General features: G+C 43.1%; 1 protein-coding gene across 1 annotated transcript in view; it reads left to right on the forward strand.

The window, feature by feature from the left end:
• The window catches only part of ror1 (receptor tyrosine kinase-like orphan receptor 1), a 332,421-nt gene that overhangs the window by 256,005 nt on the left and 61,767 nt on the right, over nucleotides 1-14,649 (forward strand). The window lies entirely within an intron of this gene.

Consider the following 14,649-nt stretch of genomic DNA (forward strand, 5'->3'; position numbering starts at 1 on the left):
GTAATGCAAATTTTAACATTTTTAAATATGCAATATAGCAGATCTCGTAAGGTGTTATACGGAATCAGAGGCTACATTTGTTTAAGGGATGGCATGCTGGAGTTTGGAGAAAGAAGATGGGTGTTATTAATTTCTAGTGAAAGAGTTTGACAAGAATTTTAATGTGATCTCCCTGTAGGCAGTGAATAAGTGCTTTATTATTAAAGTTGTGTTATGTCTATCCCCTGCACATCGATAAATAAAAGGGACACTATTCAGTGAATGGTCGCTGAACTCAACCTTTATCTTTTTGTGTATAACTAGCAGACTTAAAAGAGAAAAGTGAACGTCTGTCTGGTGCTTTAATTTTTTTCTTGCAATCTTTTTGCTCTCTGCCAGCTTCCAAATAACTGTCTGTAGCACATAAATACATTGACTGTTCTTGGCAGTGGACAGATCAAGCTCAGTTCTGTGGAGGAAAGCTGACTTGTGTCTAATCACATTTTTTCAACCGATACAGCATTATACAACCCAACAAGGTTGATTAGTCTTTCATTTTTTTATTCGTATTTACAGGCATAGGAATCATTTAAAGTTGTGCAAGGTTTTAGTTGGCACATTCCTCTCTGAACACAGGATTAGTCATGGAGGACTGGGGGATTGCAAACGTGATGCCGTTGTTTAAGAAAGTGGCAAAGGATAACCCAGGAAACTAAAAACCTGTCAGTTTGACATCAATAGTGAGAAAACTGATGGAGACCATAATACAAGATAAGATAAATATACACTTAGAGAAAAAATAAGTTAATACTAGACAGTCAACATGGCTTTGTCAAGGGCAAGTCATGTCTGACAAATTTAATTGAGTTTTTTGATGAGGGTAGTGCCCTGGATGTTCTATATTTGGACTTTCAGAAAGCTTTTGATATGGTGCCACACAGCAGGCTAGTTAGCAAATTAGAAATGTTTGGGATTGATGGGTCCTTGGCAGCGTGGATTAGAAGTTGGCCAAGAGATGGGAAATAGAGTGTAGGTACAGATGGGCATTGTACAGACTGGAGATGAGTTGAAAGTGGTGTTCCCCAGGGGTCAGTGTTGGGACCCTTGTTTTTCTGATTTATAGAAACGATTTAGAGATGGGTGTTGAGAGCAAAACCTCTAAATTTGCAGCTGGTACTAAGCTGGGGAGAATAGTAAATTGTGAGGCTGATGCTGAGTGGCTTCAGAGGGCATTGGCAACTTGGCCAAATGGGCAGACACCTGGCAGATGAATTTTAATGCAGCAAAATGTGAGGTAATGCATCTGGGAGGAGAAACATGGAGAGACAATACAGGCTCAATGGTACAACTTTGAGGGAAGTACAGGAGCAGATGGACCTCGGGGTTCAAGTGCATAATTCTCTGAAGGTGCCCAAGCAAGTTGAAACAGTTGTTAAGAATGCTTATAGAATCCTTGAGTTTATCAATCGAGGCATTAAGAATCATAGAAACCCTACAGTACAGAAAGAGGCCTTTCAGCCCATCGAGTCTGCACCGACCACAATCCCACCCAGACCCTTCTCCCATATTCCTACATATTTACCCACTAATCCCTCTAACCTATGCATCTCAGGACACTAAGGGCAATTTTTAGCATGGCCAATCAACCTAACCCGCACATCTTTGGACTGTGGGAGGAAACCAGAGCACCCAGAGGAAACCCACGCAGACACGAGGAGAATGTGCAACCCACACAGACCCAAGCCGGGAATCGAACCCAGGTCCCTGGAGCTGTGAAGCAGCAGTGCTAACCACTGTGCTACCGTGCCACCCTAATAAAAGGAAGGAAGTGATGACACACCTATACAAATCTTGGTCAGACCACATTTGGAGCATTGTGTTCAGTTCTGGGCACCTTATTTAAGGAAGGATGTTAAAGCCCTTGAGAGAGTGCAAAGGAGATTTACTAGAATGATGCCAGGAATGAGGAATTTTAGATACAAGGAAAGATTAGAGAAATTGGGCTCATTCTCTTTGGAGCAGAGAAGATTATGAACAATTTTGGCAGGGTGTAGAAGGATATTCTGTTTCCATTAGTTGGTATGTCAGTGACTAGGGGTCACAATGTCAGGATGGTCAGCAAGAGAGCTAGGAGTGAAATGAGGAGAAACTCCTTTACTCAGAGTTGTTGGAAAGCGCTGCCTGGGAGAGTGATGGAGGCGGATTCCATAGGAGGATTCAAAAGAGAGCTGGATACATATTTGAAAGTGAGGAATTTAGAGGGCTACAGAGATAGGGTTGGAGACTTGGACAAGCTAGATAGCTTTTTCGGGAGCTGGTGCAGACATGATGGGCTGAATGGCCTCCTTCTGTGCTGTAAAATTCTATGATTCGGGAAAATATGAGAGAATAGTTGTGGTTAATAGATCCATATGGCAAAATAGAGCCCCAAGGCAAAACACTCAAACATGTCAAAAATGGTGTGTAACTTTAATTAAGGAGCTCAGAGTGTGGGGAGAAGACAATTTACACAAATGGGATTGATCTTCCCTGTGGTGAAGTTAATGATTAAAGGTGGGGGAGTGAAACTCGTAGAAACCTGCTGTGTCTTTTCCTTTTCATTTCATTTAATTGTTACTGCTAGTTTTCACCCCTTCTGAAGGCTCAACACTTAGGGCTAAGATTCTTTTTTTAAGTTTATTAGTGTCACAAGTAGGCTTACATTAACACTGCAATGAAGTAACAGTGAAAATCCCCTAGTCGCCACACTCTAGCGCCTGTTCGGGTACACAGAGAGAGAATTTGGCATGGCCAATGCACCTAATCAGCACTTGTTTCGGACTGAGAGAGGAAACCGGAGCACCCAGAGGGAACCCACACAGACACAGGGAGAACGTGCAGACTCCGCACAGACAGTGACTCAAGCTGGGAATCAAACCCAAGTCCCTGGCACTGTGAGGCAGTTGTGCTAACCACTGTGCTACCGGGTCACTCATGTGTATCAGGATATATCCATGTATATCAGGTAACCATTCATGTACCTGCACTTCCCAATGGTCAGGAGTGGGAATCCAGGCTGAACTCTCTTAGCCACTCTCAGGCCACCTGATGTGAAGGCCAGGTGTTTGCATAACTGGCTAAGATGAGCTAACTCAGGTTTGAATGTGAAATCCATCTTATTTGCAGAATTCCCTGATGCACAAATCCGTGGTTCTGCACTGCTGCATTATAGGTGCTCACCTTTATTTTAGAGAATGCCAGTGAATGCTGAGGAACCAGCCTGCCCCTGCTTAACTGTATACAACAGCAACAAACTGTGCAATGCAGGCCCACTTTGGGAGAAGCACCATTGCCTATTGAAGCTTCAGCAAATGCCTAGTTAATTATTGAATGATGTTACCCATTAACAGTTGACCTACAATTATGGTGATGAGCCACATCAGGGAAGGTGCTCAATAGCCTTACAAAGGATCTTTAAAAGTACTTTCATTATTTTACTTCAGCACAAAGTAAATCAGCACTGTGGCTTTAAATACTGCTTTAAGTGTTTTTGAGGGCACTAAAAGAAGAGGGGGAAAATCTAACCCCTCAAAAAAAACAAGAAAAGGCAGAGGAGAGGGCATAAGCTATTGGTAGCAAATATTTATTTTTCTTTTAATGCAAAAACCAGGTAGGTTTTTTGTGAAAAAGGTTTTCAAACTCCACCAGAATAGAAAAGGGGGAGGTGAGCTTTTGACTTTGCAGAGAAATGGCACAGTTCCATGAAATTTTAAAATGAAATATTTTTCATCAAGAACTCGAGAGATCGAGTGGCAATGGAGGTTGAGAAAACAAGATTTGCATTGAGTTAGATAGAGAGCAGGATGCTTGAGCATCAGTTACAAAACTTGGCAAGAAATAATCATTCCAGTGATTTAGGATTAAATATGTTGGTTTAAATGTGGTACAAAACAGGAAGGTTTCAGTTTTGATCCTGATCTCCTTTTCTGCTGAACACAGGGCTGGCCGGACGATAAAAAGCCAACAAAGTCCAACTCATTTTCTTCCTGCCATCCTGGCAGTTGCATAATACAACAATAGTGCAGTTGTTAACCAATTGTAGCAATCAATCACTATCAGTTAGTCTACAGCAGACCCAGACATGACGTGAGGAAAACCCCAGTGGTGGGGAGCTTTGGGAACCATAGGTCCAAAGTCAGCGTTCTATCAACTTACCATACGTCATGTCTCAAATTACTCTCTATCCCAAAATGGTATTTTCTGAATGAAATCTATTTAATTTGCATCTTAATGAATCAATATGAACAACTTCCATCATTTTCCTAGGGAGTTAATTTGGTCAGTTGACCACTCACTCACAAAATATTGGCTAGAATAGGGGGTGGCATGGTGGCACAGTGGTTAGCACTGCTGCCTCACAGCGCCAGGGACCCAGGTTCGATTCCTGACTTGGGTCACTGTCTGTGTGGAGTCTGCACATTCTTCTCGTGGGTTTCCTCCGGGTGCTCCAGTTTTCTCCCACAGTCCAAATGACATGCTGGTTAGGTGCATTGGCCGTGCTAAATTCTCCCTCAGCGTACCCGAACAGGTGCCGGAATGCGGCGACTTGGGGATTTTCACAGTAACTTCATTGCAGTGTTAATGTAAGCCTACTTGTGACACTAATAAATAAACTTAAACTTAGAATTTTATGCTCCCTTGGGAGAAGACTGGCAGGCAAGGAGGGCATAAAATTGGGTGGCATGGCAGGAAGTGCCCTGCCTGTTGAAATTCTCTGCTGGAGTTGTACCAGTAGCAAGGAAGCTTTCGGGCAGCCTGCCCACCCTTAGGCCAATTGAAGCCATTAAGTGGCCAATTAATGGTCACCTAAGGGCCTACTCTCACAACCACTGGTATTTTATCAGTCCCTCAGTATATTTGATTTAGTTTACTTGGTTACTTGTTCTACTTCAAAATTAAGTATTTTATCAGTGAATGTCCACACCTGGTGGTGGGACTGCTAATTGTTCCCTGTGACCTGAAGCCTGACTATGAGCATGGGGACTCTCCCCCCCACCCCCCTGTTTGGGCACCTTGTGCCTAACTGAGTTGCCACCCCCTCCCCCCACACAACTCTACTTTCTGCCCCTCATGTTGCAATTGTTCCACCAACCCCTTCCCCCCCAACTATTTACCTTGGTTACCAACTCCTGCAGCAATCCTCTTAGTGAGCTGGCTGCAGTGCTCACAGCTCCCTGTCATGTTACCAGCACTGGAGGGCTGCCAATCTTCTGATTGGCTGACAGCTCTCAGAAGCAGGACTTCCTCCCAGATGGGGGTAGCAGTCTTGACCTCGGCCAGTTAAAAGCCAATGGCCATTAAATCAGGTTGGGACTTCCTGTCCAGGTGGAGGCTGGCCATCCCTCAACTGTTTAGCCGGATGGACAGGGCCAACGTCGCCATATAAAAATCTGACCATTGTTTCCGTATTGTTGAGCTAGCTGACTGTATTCAATGTGGCAGTGCAAGCGTCTCAATGGCTTTAGCATCCCTAGACTAGAGGGAGAAAAGATCAACCAGGATTGCTGCTGCTTATGACTATGTAGTGCCTTCAAAGTGAGCAATGCACGTGCATTGAGATGGCCACGGAGAGAATTGTGCAAAGCTCCAAAAGCCTCTCCATTTGTCTGGACTCTGATATGAAGAAAGGTTCTTCCACAAGGCAAGTTCTTAGCTATCATTATCCCTGTTGATAGAGGAAGACCCTCCTTTCCTCCAGTAACTTTGGAACACTGTACTGTCTGTGGGCCTGCAGTAGACAGAGATGAATGCTGGGTCAGTGGCATTGAAATCTGCACTTGCGTCAAAATAAACTTAAGGATTTCAGATGTTCCTGCTGTAGAAAATATGTGTGAAGTTCAATAGATCCTGGGCCATCCTGAGCAAGCTGCCAGTGTTATTAGCTAGTTGAGTTGCTGAGAGACAGTGGGGTGGCACGGTGGCACAGTGGTTAGCACTGCTGCCTCACAGCGCCAGGGACCCAGGTTCAATTCCAGCCTCGGGTCACTGTCTGTGTGGAGTTTGCACATTCTCCCCGTGTCTGTGTGGGTTTCCTCTGGGTGCTCCAGTTTCCTCCCACAGTCCAAAAATATGCAGGTTAGGTTGATTGGCCATGTTAAATTGACCCTTGTGTCAGGGAATTAGCAGGGTAAATACGTGGGGTTATGGGAATAGGGCCTGTGTGGGATTGTGGTCAGTGCAGACTCGATGGGCCGAGTGGCCTCCTTCTACACTATAGGGATTCTATGATTCTGTGAAAATTGCGCATAATTTTCAGAGTTTCGCCATCGAAAGTGAGCCTTGTAAGACACTCCTGCACTCTCCATTGAATAAACATTGATGTGCAGACTTCCATTGAATCCCTACAGTACAAGCCATTCAGTCCATCGAGTCTGCACCAATTACAATCCCACCCAGCCCCTATCCCTATAGCTGCACATATTTAACCTGTACTCTCAGGTCATTTTAGCCCTCCCTCAAGCTTTCCAATGACATGGCTATGAGGAGCAATTGGCTGCAGCACAAAGTTGCTCTATTCATTTTAATCGGAGCTGGAACTTTAGACTATTCTGGGAGCTGATCCAGAATCACCTAATCATGGGAAATTCTGTTCAGACTGAATCTACACAGCACACAGCTAGTATTATCAGGCTTCCTAGGGTTGAATGCCTTCAAATCAGTAAACAATCCCTTGAACACTCTTGGACCAGACATTTCTTCAAGTAATCAGAGGTGGATGCCTGGTACACAACTGAGAAATTAAAAATAGTCCTGTACAGTGTAGGTATAACATTCAAAGGATCCTTAATTAACTCAGGCAACTTTAATGGACTGGGATTAGTTAACTTCCTGGTTAATAACAACACATTGGACAAGAGTGAGAGATTGATACCGTGCTGTATATTAGAGTGTTTATGAGGATATCTTCAACTTGGCCCTGCCTATTCTATTTTAAATGGTTAACATAAGAAACCACTTCGACCTGTCTGACATTCCCCTGCTGCCTTGAAAGTGCTGACTGTGCTAGGGTTTCCAGCAGCTCTCCAGTACCCACCTAATCACCATTCCTCAAGTGTAAGACCAGCTATTTGAGCATGGAGGGCACTACATCCAAGCTCTGCTCTCCATCCTGCTCTCACCCAAAGTCAACATTCAGACCTGTTTCAATGGGGGCCATTGGGTAGCAACTGATGTTTCCACCCTCCAGATTAGGGATTTGGAGGTAGTTGTTGCACCAAAACCCCTGTCCTAGCTGTGAGTGAGTAACTCAGCCCACATCAGGAACCAAAGCTGTGGTCTTACTGTTCTAGGTAACTCAGTTAAACACTGGTCAGTATTTGCACAGTGAGGCACCAAGTGTTGGGCCTGATTTTCTTAATCACTTGAAAAGATAGTTTGTTAAAAAAAACTATACTTTCAAAAATGGTCATCCCAATGAATTGATTTGTTGTTTAAGTGTAATAATTTATAACATACCAACCACAAACTAATAACTGTTACAAATCAAAGGACAACAATGATGGGAATCAGAAGCCTTGAATCCAAAGTATTGCTGAGTGATTGTGACTTTCACACAAAAGCCCAGTGCTTCCCAAACTATTTTCCAATGTTATCCCATTTTAACGCTGGAAAATTAATGTGACCAAAAACACCAACAGAAACAACATGGAATAAAAGCAGCATCGTAACATTCAGTGTATAATCATTAAAATTCATGTGTTACAGATCAATATGTAACTATGAAAATCTGTGCTTTAAAGTAGTTTGTAAAGATTATATTAATTCATATATTTATGTAGATTTAAGCCAGGTGAGTCAATTCCTCAATGACAGAAGAATCAGTGAGGCTCCTCTCATTCAGGCTGAGGATGGCCTTGCATGATCCTTGTTGCATGTTGCCCCCTATAAAAATGATGGCTGTGTTTTTATCCTGCTGCATAAGAACACAGAAACATAAAAAATAGTGGCAGGAATAGAGCACATGGCCCACCGAACCTACTCCACCATTCAATACGGCCATGGCTGATCCTGGGCTTCAACTCCATTTTCCCATCCGCGCCCATATCTCTTAATTCCGTGAGAGACCAAAAATCTTTCAATGCCAGTCTTAAATACTGTGATACTGTGGGATATCCACAATCCTCTGGGTTAGAGAATCCCAATGATTCACAATGTTTCAACAGCTATAAATCAGGTAATGGAAGGGAGGGAGGAACTCAGGAAAATTTCTATCACCAGAGAAATGGTACTAAGCAAATTGTAGAAGTTGCGGACTGACAGTTGCCCAGGTCCTGATGGACTTGATTCTAGGATGTTAAAAGAAGTATCTAACGAGACAGTTGATACAGTGGTTTTAATTTTCCAAAACTCCCTCGATTTGGGGAAGGTCCCATTAGGATTGGAAGATAGCAAATGTAACTCCATTACTCAAAAGGGAGGGAAACAGAAAGTGGGGAACTGCTTGCAAATTAGCTTAACATCTGTCATGGGGAAAATGTTAGATGCCATTGGTAAAGCAGTTATAGCAGGGCACTTGGAGAAGTTCAAGGCAATCAGGCAGAGTCGACATGGTTTTGTGAAAGGGAAATCATGTTTAACTAACTTTATTCTTTGAGGAAGTAATATGTGCTGTGGATAATGGGGAGTCGGTGGATGTGCTGTACTTAGATTTCCAGAAGGCATTTGATCAGGTGCCACATCAGAGGTTATTGTGGAATTTGAAAGCTCATGGTATAGGGGATAACCTATTTGCATGGATGAAAGATTAGCCGGCTAACAGGAAGCAGAAAGTCAACCTAAATAGGCCTATTACAGGTTGGCAAGATGTAATTAGTGGTTTGCCATAGGGATCAGTGCTGGGATCTAAACTGTTTACAATCCATGTAAATGACTTGGATGAGGAGATGGATGGGATCATTGCCAAATTTGTTGTTGATACAAACATAGGTGGGAAAGTAAGTCGTAAAATGATATAGATAGGTTAAGTAAGAGACAGAGATCTGGCAAAGAGAAGCATATCATCTAAATGGTGAGAGATTGTGGAGCTCTAAGATGCAGAGGGATCTGAGTGTCCTAGTGCATGAATCACAAATGGCTAGCATGCAGCTACAGCAAGTGGACATGAAAGCTAATAAACTGTTATCATTTATTGCAAGAGGAATGGAATACAAAAATAGGGAGGTTATGCTTTAGTTATACAGAGTACCAGTGAGACCACATCTAGAGTATTGTGTACAGTATTTAAGGAAAGATGTAAATGTGTTGGAAACAAAAAAGGTTTACCAGACTAATAAAAGGAATGGGCATGTTGTCTTATGAGGAAAGGTTGTACAGATTAGGTTTGTATCTGCTGGAGTTTAGAAGAGTTAAAAAGTGACTTGATTGAAACATATAAGATCCTGAGGGGTATTGACAGGGTGGATGTGGAAAGGATGTTTCCTCTTATAGGAGAATCTAGAACTGGGGATCACTATTTAAAAATAAGGGGTCGCCCATTTAAAACAGAGATTAGGTAAAATTTTATCTGAGAGGTTTGTGAATCTTTAGAACTCTCTCCCTGAGAAGACGGTGGGAAACAAAGACTTTAAGCATTTTTAAAGCAGAGATGGATAAATTCTTGATAATTACCAAGGGGATGATAGGTTATTGGGGGTAGGTGGAGTTCATATCTGAGGTTACTATCAGTTCATCCATGATCTTATTAAATGGTGCAACAGACTCGAGGGACTCAATGGTCTACTCCTGCTCTTTGCTTGTATGAAGAAATTTCTCCTCATCTCAGTTATAAGTGATGGGCCCCTTAGCCTGAGACTGTGCCTCTATGTTTTAGCTTTCCCAACCAACGGAAACAATCTCTCAAGCCCCTGTCAAGCCCCTTCAGAATTTTGTATGTTTTGATGCGATTGTGTCTTATTCGTCTAAACTCCAGAGAACATTAGCCCAATTTATAACCCAGACCTGTCACTGGGAGAAGCCCCGCAGCTACTGTGAGGTGGGACCAGTAGGTTACATTCAGGATTCACGGCATACACGAGATATTTATGAAGCCTTCCATGGCACTGCCCACTGGGCACCTTGGCACTGTCCACTGGGCATCGGGCAGGGCCTGAGGGGCAGGGGCCTACTGGGAGCTGGGCTGGTGGACTGCTGCCGCTCTGCATAGGAATCGTGGAGGGGAGAGAGGGTAGCGATTGGTCCAGCCGGGAGTGTCCGGGGGGGGGACAATTGTACCAGCCTGGGGGAGGAGGGTTGGGGTAGGGTCATGAATAGCTGCAGGGCCCCACGGTAGTGCGAGGGTGGCAGCGTTCCAGGTTTAGGCCACAGAGGCCTGCACAATGTAGCAGAGTCTACATTTTTAATGGTTAAAAACTGGGCGGCATGGACAAGTTGGGCCGAAGGGCCTGTTTCCATGCTGTAAACCTCTATGGCTCTATGGCTGTGTGACAAGTTTCTGCTGCTGTCAGAGCAGAGACCTGCACGTGCGCAATGGTGCCCTCTGGTGCTATCAGTTCACTTTCTGGTGATTTAGGCTCCGTCTACTTACCCTACAAGCAAGAAACGGATTTCACCATTTTTTCATGCACTGAGTGCATAGGATTTGGAATTTAGATTTGCTGAAAAAGTGGATCTGAATATCTCCCGTTTTCACACTCATTCAGGACTTGGAATTTTGTTTCATAAGATTGCCCCAAAGAGTTTGAGGACAAAGGGCTAGGGGATAAATTAGTTGGGCACAAGTTAATTACCATGTTTCCTACATTTCAACAGCAGATACACTTCAAAAGTACTTAGGCTATAAAATGCTTTGAGACATGTTAGAGTCAGAAAAGGTGCTATATAAATGCAATTCTTTCTTTCTTATTGCTTTGGATCATTCTGCAATGATACCTGATTAAAACTGAGTTTGTGAATGTTGCTTGAGGGCAAGACAGAGAGCTAAATTTTAATCCTGGGATTGGGATCCTATTTCCAGGTCGTGAGCCCAGGTCAAGTTGACTCCTGAAGCCCAATGCAATTTTTAATGAACAGGCGATTTGTGGTCTGGGGGTGCACACGCCGTACTATAAAAGATAGTGGGCAGCTTCTCAAGGTTGGAATGCCAATAGGGTGCTCTCTAGCCCTGAGAGTTCAGCAGTCTCACTGTCAGAGGTGGGCGCTTCTAATGGAGATCAGAAAGAGAGAGAGAATCTCAAGAAGATGGAAGATGAAATTTGTACTGGCTGCAGTTGTCAGGTGGATAATTTGGAGGTGGAACTTCTCCACAATGTGACCTGGAGTCCCAGGTATGGCCATCTCAGAATGTCAACTGCAGGGGATGGAAGGGATGTGGGCTTCTTGGTTTCCAATGATGCTGGGGCACTGGCCCATTACTTGCAGGGGAGCAGAATTGGGGGCAGTTAGGGCTATGGTAAGGGTCATCTGTCACTGTCCCCAAACCAGCATATTCCAAAATGGACCAGAAGTGGGAACATGCAGCATACAGGCAGGCCAGCTAGTGACGGGGATTTATGGCCTTGCCTGTTCCAGGTCCATCTCTTCCAGAGATTGAAAATTCAGCCTAGAATATCTGGCCATTTATTTCATTGCAGTCCTTCCTGTAAAAAGACACCAAAGGTCTGAGGACACGTACCAACCGACTCTTCCCTGCTGCCATCAGACCTATGAATGGATCTACCATGTATTAAGCTGATCTTTCTCTACACCCTAGCTATGACTGTTTCACTACATTCTGCACCCTTTCCTTTCCTTCTCCCCTATTTACTCTATGAAGGGTATGCTTTGTTTGTATAGCGCACAAGAAATAATACTTTTCACTATATGCTAATAGATGTGACAATAAATCAAATCAAAATTTGCTGCTGTGTTTCCTACACTTTAACACTATGTCATTAGTTTTAAAGCTGATTGAAACACTGAGATTGTGAAAGATGCTAAATGAGTGCAATTTATTTTTCTCTGTGATATCCCCTATCATCCAGTGATCTAACAGCATTCACCATCCAGATGCAGACAGAAATGACAGCTGCTTAGTTGAAGTCCAGAAGTAACACATATGGAACTGTATCTCTGAATGACCCTGCCTCCATGAGGGCAAATAGTTGGAGAAAAATGTGTGACAGAAGGAAATAGAATTTCCTGGGGTGTCTAAGATCTATGAAGTAATTTTTTCTGAATTACATAAATGTAAAAGCCCAGAGTCCCTGCTGAGTCTGAGATAAGTCTGAAGTGAGGAGAGTCAGGCACTTGCCTGCCAACATAAACCAGGCAGAGAAATTAGCTTACGTTCTGCATAAAGTTGCTACGGAGGGTGTAAAAGATTTCTTTGAGCAATAAAACAAAGAATGGTTGTTCTGGGGTTAATTCTTAACAGAAAGTAAGAGGAGGGGGGGGGTGGTGGCACATAGTGGGGAACAGAATTTCCAATTGATTTTAATTAAACTTACAGTTGTACAGTATAAAGAATCTCTGTCCACGATGGCAGGATCTATGTGTCATTTTGATGTTGAAATATCATAAATTACTGAATGTTCCATATGTTGGCAAATCAACTCTCTGATATTGGAACAAGATGGCAACTGTGGTTAGAGAGCTTTTGAGTTGCATTCTTTGTAATCAGGAACTATCTCGAAGATATTGAGAAACAGGCATGTGGAAGTCCGAGACAAGAGCTGAATGCCAAGGGACCATAAAAGGCTACCTATACTGTACAATATTTTCAGACTTATCACCCAGCTGTGGCTCAGCGATAGTCATCTCATCTCTGAGTCAGAAGGTTATGAGTTCAGATACTGCTCCAGAAACCTGAACACATAATCCAGGCAGACACTTCAGTGCAGTATTGAGGGAGTGCTGGACTGTTGGAGATACTTCAGATAAGATGTTAAACCAAGGCCTTATCAGCCTTCTCGGCTGGACATAAAAGATCCCGCGGCAGTATTTGGGAAAAAAAAGGGAAGGTTCCACAGAGAGCAACAGGATAAATGTCCAGGTGTCCTATAGCCCAGATGATACTGTTTGAGGGATAAATGTTGGCCAGGATTTTGGTATTGGTTATATTATAATTACTTGGAATCACTACCCAGATGTTGGTAGTAAAAAGCAGGAACTGCTGGATAAGCGCATCAGCTCTCGCACTATCTATGGAGAGAGAAACAGTTAATATTTTGAGTTTGTGTGACATTGCTGCAGAGCTTGGTGGTGGTATTGCGATCTCTGGAGGTGCTAAGACCCACATAAAGAACAGTGGCATGCATCATAGGGACACTAATTTAGTTGTTGGTGATCTTTCGGGTGTTGGTGGTTGAACCTGACCAAATGGGTTAATGATATGACGTTTGACTCGGTGATCTGTTCCCAACAACCAGGGAGAGTATGATAGACAGGCATTGAGCAGTAGACTGAAACTTAAATGCAGCAGTGCTTTTTTAGCTGTGCTGGAAGCAACTCTGCAATTTAAGTGGAGCATAAGATTTAACTTCAAGAGAATGGTGGGTGGTTATATGCCTCATTGAATACTGAGTTTTATTAATATACAATCAGTGCTATTAAAACTCAGACAGTCTGTATTATTTGTAAGACTCATGTTTATGAGGGGTTTTGAAATTTTAATTTACTCCCACAAGCCTGCCAATCCCCTCGCGTGTGCTGTACCTTCAGGCTGCCCTGATGATTCATTACCATAGAATGACTCTGTTGGATTTGCCGGTGGAATCTGGAACGCGGTAGCTCCCATGCCGAACGACCAGCGGTGTGTCTCATCTTGAAAGAAAGTAACAAAGTGTTTGGAATTTCCGAAGTAATCAGCAGTTAACGTTGCCAAGAGGTGTACTAGCTGCAAGGTTTCAATAATGATGGTTTTAGAGAAGCTGGCAGTCAAATAAGTTTTGTGATAGAGGGAGAGAAAAAAGAACTTTAAACAGATTTGAAGATTTACCTTTCTTTTGCTCTGTGTTTTACAACGAAGCAGCTCAGGTTGAATGGTCTGAGATGGGAAAGTTTGTAAACAAGGGCATGTTAAGACAGGAGTCAAATGTTTCAAATCCAAGAAATTTCTTTCTATGGATAGCAAGATTTTGTGATTACATTCCTTGCAAATTAGTTGTCATTTTTTTAGAAAAAAGTAATTTTATTTTCTCCATTGTGTTCTTCTTGTTTCCCTTTTCTCTGGAGATACCAACTTACGATGGGGACATTTCAGGAGCTCTTGACAATTTTGATTACCTAAGTTTAAAGTTTATTTATTAGTGTCACAAGTAGGCTTATATTAACACTGCAAAGAAGTTACTGTGAAAAATCCCCTAGTTGCCACACTCCGGCGCCTGTTCGGGTACACTGAGGGAGAATTTAGCATGGCCAATGCAGCTAACCAACACATCTTTCGGAGTGTGGGAGGAAACCGGAGCACCGGAGGAAATATACGCAGACACGGGGAGATGGTGCAGACTATTCTCCAGACTACCTCACTGGGTGCCCATTCTTCATGAGCAAAGAATTTATTCATCCTGTTTGACCACAGAGCAAAACACATGCCACATTTAATACTATTTATTAATAACTCTTACAACCCAGCCTAATCCTTTCCTCAGCTGACATCTACACAAGTACATTTTCCAGGAGGAGTCAGTGCAACAAACAGAAAGAAAGAATCCCAGG

Source organism: Mustelus asterias, chromosome 8 (genome assembly GCF_964213995.1).
Source record: "Mustelus asterias chromosome 8, sMusAst1.hap1.1, whole genome shotgun sequence".
NCBI classification, from domain to species: domain Eukaryota; kingdom Metazoa; phylum Chordata; class Chondrichthyes; order Carcharhiniformes; family Triakidae; genus Mustelus; species Mustelus asterias.